The sequence below is a fragment of the Coenobita brevimanus genome, chromosome 95, assembly GCF_032717465.1.
Source record: "Coenobita brevimanus isolate Jiangsu-jjx chromosome 95, ASM3271746v2, whole genome shotgun sequence".
Lineage (NCBI taxonomy): Eukaryota > Metazoa > Arthropoda > Malacostraca > Decapoda > Coenobitidae > Coenobita > Coenobita brevimanus.
Window position 1 is genome coordinate 26,096,907 of NC_137048.1, and position 7,467 is coordinate 26,104,373.

Genomic DNA, 7,467 nt, shown 5'->3' on the forward strand with positions numbered 1-7,467 from the left:
CACAAACACTTATATCTAGATAGTTAGTATCTCACAGGATACTCTGGGAAAATGCACTTAAAATAACACTCGAGGCGGAGTATGCAGAATTAGTACAGTCCAAGGTCTCTGTGCGCGTGGAGGAGTTAGAGATGAGGCTCACTAGGGGAGGGTGTAAGGCACTGGGGTCTAATTGTGATTATGGTAGTATGAGGCGGAGTTTGTTGATAGCGTGTTCACTTTAATATTTTCTGAGGGCAAGGGACTTTTGGTTAATTATTAATACAAACTTCACGGCTTGAGTGTTTTTCTTACTATAATATGAAGGGTTTTGCACATGGGTCTTATTCGCTATCATTTTGATTCTACATGGATTATTCACTGTTGCGCCCTGTCGTATATTAGACCATTATTATTCCAATTTCACTTAAACACTTGGTCTGGTACTACGAATGCACTTTATCGCCTCGCCACTGTTATACTACACTAGGGGCGCAGTCACTGTCTCATAAGTCACTGGGCGGCAGGCACGGCGGGGAGACATGCCGGCTACAGCTCTGCCAGGGCAGGAGCACCGCCTGGGGAGGCTGTGTCGAGAGGACATGGGATCACACGCAGGGGCGTCTTCCCTCATCCGGGGCTGCAGGTGGCAAAGGGGCCCTTACTTTCCGGGCTGGGAACAGGAGTGTGGCCCTCAGGACTGGGGCCGAACAATTTCCTGAACCTCTCGTTCAGGTTCCTGCCGGAGGTAGAGGTCCTCTGCTGTTGGGGCGTAGAGAGGTCCCGCCCGGGAGTTCTGGGGAGGGCCTGGGGTTCCCGAGGGCTGCGGCCCCCAGAACTAGGCGTCGCCGTCAGGGAGGGGCTGCGGCACCGTTCTGTGTCAGGGTCCGTCAGGTGGGTCTTCTCCAGTGCAAGTCATAGGGAGCAGAGACTGAGGGAGGCTATAGGGCCTCTCCAGTACTCCTCTACGTCCTCTGCGTCGGGAGTCAGGAAACTCGTCTCACGCTGGGGCGGCAGGGCTGCTCTCTGCTGCTTCTGGCCGTGGGGCCTGGCTACCAGCTGTGGCTTCCCAAGGGCGCGACCACAAGGAGCCAAGGCCCAGCTACTGGCCGTGGCCTGAGAGGGCGAATGGCTACCAGCGAACCCAGGGACACCTTCGGAGCGGCTACTGGCTGTCTGATGAAGGCGGGAGTGGCTGCCGGCCGACTCCTGCAGCAGGGGCGTGGAGCAGCTACAGGCCGACTCAAGGACAACACCTTCAGAGCGACTACTGGCCGTCTGACGAAGGAGGGAGCGGCTACAGGCCGACTCAGGGGCAACGCCTTCGGAGTGGCTACCGGCTGTCTGACGAAGGAGGGAGCGGCTACAGGCCGACTCCTGCAGGAGGAGTGTGGAGCAACTACAGGCCATCTCTGGAAGGACACCTTCTGATGAAGGCAGGAGTGACTACAGGCCATCTCCTTATTACCCTCAGGTCGGCTAATGGCCGATTCCTTAGCGAGGGGAGAGCAGCTACCGGCCGTCCCAAGAGGGAAGACACCTTCGGAGAGGCTACTGGACGACTCCTGAAGAAGGCGGGAGTGACTACAGGCCAACTTCTTAGGGGCACTGGTAGGAGCTGGACAGACAGCTCCACCCCGAGATGGGTTGGTGGAAACTTGCCCGGAAGGTAGTGCAGGATTCCTGCTATGGCGCCGGCAGGAGGGCTCCAAGTCATGAGGGCGTATGGCCCGAACTGACTTGTGCCATTGTCGCGCCGAGTCTCGGTGCGCCGCTGCTGCTCCTCCGTGGGGTCCTTGTGGGGATGTCTGGGAGTTTACAGGGGCACAATGCTGAATCCCTGGTGGAGGTGGTTGAGCGTTCCAAGGGACACTATGCTGTATTTCAGTGATCAACCAAATATTGTGTTTGTAACAGCTGCTGTTGTCCCTTGTCTGACTGAATAATACATGTGTAAGGTTATTGCCTGGAGTTTTTGTGTCCTGCCTCTCTCTTATTTGTCCTAAGCCCCGGTCTTGAAAGAGAACCCCGCTATGTGTTAGGTGTCTGAGGAATGGGAAGTCGAGCCTTAAACACCTAGCATTACACTTTACTATCTCTTCTGTTTTACCTTCCCCTATTCCTAACCTTCCCACCTCACACACCACTTTCTCCACTACTATCGCCTCCCCCTTCCTGTCCTCCCTCAACACAAAGCCTGCCTCCCCCTTAACAGGCCTTCTGAACCCATACCTCATCCTCCCCTAATCTACTCCCCAAAACCATCTCCTCCAGTTTGCAGCCTCCCACCCATCACCCCACACCATCCCCACGGACCCCCTCCCCCACTTCACCCTCACCTGACCCCCCACCAGCCTCCTCCGATTCCAGCATATCACCATCCTCTCCGCCTGACACACCCCACACTGCTGCCTCACCTTCACCCCCTCCTCCACCCTACAACTCTCCGCCACTAACCCACACCCCCAATAACTCACCACCACCAGAACTGACTCCAACACGTCATCTGGCATCCTCCACACAGGCCTGGACAGAGAGTTTGAGGGACGCATCAACTCCTCCGCAGCCTCCACCACACTCCACACACTTCCACACTCCATGTTACATGCAACCTGCATCAAGAACCCAACCACATCACTCAACACTGGACCACCCTCCTCCAACACCTCACACCTACACACCAGACCTCCACAACAAGCACATACCGCCTCCAGTTACCGGGCCGTGACTTTTTCAACACAGACGGTGGTGAAATGTGCGCTCCCGCTGCCAGACCCCCCACCCCACTATGGAGCCACAGCCCCATCCCCATCCCAGGAGGACACCACTGTGGGCCAGGTGAGCACAACACTGACCCAGAGCAAGACGGGTTCAGGTGCCCCCCAACCTTCCGTCCCTCTTCCCCTCAACCTGCCCAACCACGACGTCGCAGGGATGTGAGACAACTTCTCGGCTGGACCAGCCCTCATCGGGATTGGGGGGGACTGCTCCAGATTCAGTCCCAGGCAGCACCGCAGTAACGGCCACAGGATGTACCGGGGAGGGAACGTCCACTGTACATCCCTCAACTGTTTCCCCCTGCAGCACCACGACGACGGCCACTGTATGCATCGGGGAAGGAACAGCCGCTGTATGTTCTTCTGCTGCAGCCACATCTGGAGCCTGACTTGGTTTGACGGCCACTGTACGTCCTTCTGCTGCAGCCGCATCTGGAGCCCGCCTCAGTGTGATGGCCACTGTATACACACCGACAGGCAAAGGTAGGAAGAGTGGAACCGCGATGACGGCTACTGTACATGCTGGGGAGGGAACAGCCACTGTACGTCCCTCATCCACCTCCTCCTCCTCCTACAGGAGTAGCACCGCGGTAACAGCCACAGGATGTATCGGGGAGGGAACGGCCATTGTACGTCCCTCAGCTACTTCCCGTCGGGCAAGCAGACCCATGGTGACAGCCACTGTATGCACCGGGGAGGGAACAGCCACTGTACGTCCCTCATCTGCCTCTTCCTCCTCTGGGAGCATTGGCCACTGTACGTCCTTCTGCTGCTATCCCAAGGGTCTGTGGAACAGTGAAGACGGTCACTGTACGCGTTGGGGAAGGGACAGCCACTGTACGCCCTTCATCCACAGTCCCGAGGGTTCTCCCGGAGGAGAAGGTCCCTTGTGCGGCCCACTCTCCACCCTGCGGATGCATGGGATGCCCCTCTGTCTCTCCCTCCACATGTGGTTCCTCAGAGGTGCTGCCGTTCCTGGAGTGTGACACGGCCCGGTAGCTAAAGGCGGTATCCACGCCCTCCAGCCTGCCCCTGGATGATGCTGGGTCCTGACAGACGCCCCACGGACGAGGTGCCACAGCCAACCCCTGACGGCGCCCCCACCTAGAGGCAACTGCAGTCCCAGGCTTCCCAGGGCCAGTCCTCGGACCCCAGAGCAGGACCGCCCTGGCCCCACTGACCGTCGGCCCTCTGCCCGGAGTAAGAAGCGGCAGGCCCGACTCCTGACGATGTTTGGCCCCAGCCCCGAGGGTCCCTCACCAGGTCGAGGCCCTGACAGGAAAGGGCCTCCCTGCACCCCAGACCAGAAACGCGCCTGGGCTGTGATGCCCCCAAGAGCCGTCCCATGCCTACTGCAGGAGGGCTTACCTATAGGGCTCCCTCTGACTCCTAGGCGCCATCTCAATTAAACCCAGACTTCGGCAGCCCAGTGACAACACAGTGAGATCCCAGTGTCGTGTTAGAGACTTATCAGTGACATTGCCCGTGTATTTTAAAAACAGTGAGACAGGAACACCACCAGTAAAGTGTCTCTAACCTAACATACTCAGTATGCTGTGTCAGTCCCTAAGTTCCCAGGACTAGAGCAATATACAAGTGTGTGGCGATACCAAAGTGCATTAGACAAGTGTACTATGCAAAGTCTGAGGAGACAGACTGTATGAACAGTGACACCATACCTATGTAATATTCTCTTGTACAATAACTCGGGTATAATCACAGTGTCTGTGTGATGTGATGTATTATTGTTAACTAGCCTGTCACTATACCCGTTCCACATCTTGTGCACTTTTGTATGTATATTGTTAGGGAAATTGGATTAAGGCAATATATGTGTTATGGTGTCTTGCCGAGTTTTATGCCCTGTTCCTTTGTAAGTTTTCTATTTCCGGTCTAGAAAGAGGACCCCGCTCAGTCGCTGGTGTCTTTAGGACGAGAAGTCAACCTAAAAACACCCAGCATAACACTTTCCTCTTCCTTCTGCCTGTGGGTGACTCTACACTGAGTAACAAGCCAAATGTTTTCCTGTACAGTAGGAAACCATTTACTAAGTTGGGTGGTAACCATATAACCAAATCTTTACGCCTGGGGGTTTAGTGGGTAATTACGACACTCCAATCAGATTGAGCCGAAGGTTTATATCCAAGGGATGGTGGGGGTTTATTGTTCATGTAATGCCACTCAGGGATGAGTGAGGCTGGTCACTCTCATCTTAAATGTCAGGACAACTTGCCTAGCCCCAAGCTCCTCACTCCTCGTGGGGCAACGTAGGATTGGATGGAAAAAAAAATATAAAAATGCTTTCTTGGAATAACTGTACCCTAAATAAACAAATAATGTAGATATCATCTAATATAAAGGACAATGAAAGCGTTGAAAACTATGACAATTATGTAGGCTAATTTGCATATCAGAAATTAAGAATGCTGATACAGAATAGTAAAGCAAGAAAGCAGTATGTACTAACAGCCTTTATCCTGTCTACTCATCATCTTTGCACTGCTGATTTTAGGTCCTTGACCTTCAGGGGTTAATCCTGAGCTTAATTTTTTTCACCTTGGTCAATTTTGTCACCTTTCGTGCTACATTCCTTCAAGAACTCCCAAACAGGGGATGGATGACAAGAACACCTACGGGCTACCTTAACCTCACACACCTCTCCTCTCACACAGAAACACCTACAGGCTACCTTAGCCTCACACATCTCTCTCTCACACAAGAACACTTACAGGCTACCTTAACCCCACACACCTCTCCCTCACACAGGAACGCCTACAGGCTACCTTGACCTCACACACCTCTCATTTTCTATTTAAAAAAAAAAAAAAAAAAAAAAAAAAAAAAAAAGGGTGCATGGTCGTGTGTTGGTGTCACCTTGGATTCACGGATGTGAGATGTGGACAGTTTTAAAGGTAGAGAAATCAGGAATAAGGTTGGTAAAAATAAGTCACTTGATGAGTAAAGATGAGTCACCAGGATTGGTGGAAAATAAAGTATGTACACAGTGGAATGGAGGTTGACAAGTGTGGTTATGATTAATATATTGAAATGGTCTGGGCATAAGCAACTGGGAAGGATAATACCAATTGACAGTGTGGAAATTCAGGAAAGGGCTTTGCTTTGTAGTGAACCAGTACTGTATGTTGATAATACTGCACAGTTCAGGATTTTTTTTTTTATATATATATATAAGGAAAATGAGAAGCATTTGTCCAATAAAAAATATATAATTCTTATGTGCATAACATGCTTGGCTGAAGATTATATATCTTGCATGCAGAATGGACACTGCAAAATTATCCTATGAATATAATGCAGTAATATATTCATCACATTATTAGGCACTGGATAAACTGTGAATGTTCCACAGCTGAGAAATATAAAAAGAAAAGAAAAAAGGTTGCCACTTCACACTTATGTTGTTGCTGCTTTTAATTTTGTTGTAATCACATTAGTGTGGCTGGAAGAAAAAAAAATATTAAATAGCTTACTGTAATTGCCTCACACTGAGGTTTCAATAACTGGTGCTGCCATTCTATCAAATCTCACAGAATGAAGTACATCAGCACCTTGTGTGGTTATACTTCTTAAACAAGTACAGCAATAGGTAACAGCCAATCCCACTTTATCTCCTTTGAGGTATAGGAGTCCTGGGCTAGGGTATCATGGTCTAGTACATTTAAGGGTAGATGACCATCCTAATCCCCTTGATAACATTACATGATCAAAAAACCTCCAGTCACCTCCTGCAGACCAAACCTATACAAAACAGCCATTCAGGCCAAGGAGCTGTAACCACTAGACCACCAAGCAGCCCTAAAAGTAATAACATAACTTTAACTCTCATTGGTATTACTTGAATGTGTGGGAGGGAAAAAAGAATAATCATCTTCTGGACTGTACTTGTATATGAACATAAGGATGCTTACATTATTAACCAAAATGCATGTGCAAGTAATTAAAAAACAATCTCTGGAATAACAAAATTGTTATGTGGACAAACCTTGACTGCTACAATACTGTACAATGCTTCGCTCCACTGAGCTTTCTGAAACATGTGATAAAGCTTGACGGTAAAATGCTGCACAACTCACAAAGGCTTGTCCTGTTACGGTGTACTGCACAGTACAGTATTTCCAATATAAGCCAACATCCCCGTCTGATCAGTTATCACATGAATGTTGGTTGCAATAGAAATATTTTATACTACAGTAAATTGAACATCCCATGTTAAAATATGATCTCAACAAACATGCCATGAATGCATTCTTATTAATGGAAACCCTGACAGCCTATCTACAGATATTCCCAATGATAAATGAGCCACCAGGATGTTCTACCCTAATACAACTCATTATGTCATCTTCTTCAAGTTCCCATCCCTCCTCCATTCTAGTCACATGTCCACACTATTATGGTACATTACACCATCATCATTATCATCATCATCATCACCACCACCACCCTAACCACAATGATCCAGAAAGTAACTGAAGCTCCCAAACAAAAAGATTTATTCTTAACTCTCAGATGATAAGAGGCCATTCCTAAAAAGAATAAAACAGTCTGGTGGTAGCAAGACTCAAAATGTTTAAGATTTCTCATGCCCTGAACGGATTAATTAACCATTTACCCAAGTAAATGGTACACGAGACTATATGATATCACAAAAGGGAATATTAAAAAAATCCCCTATGATATGTGAGCATTG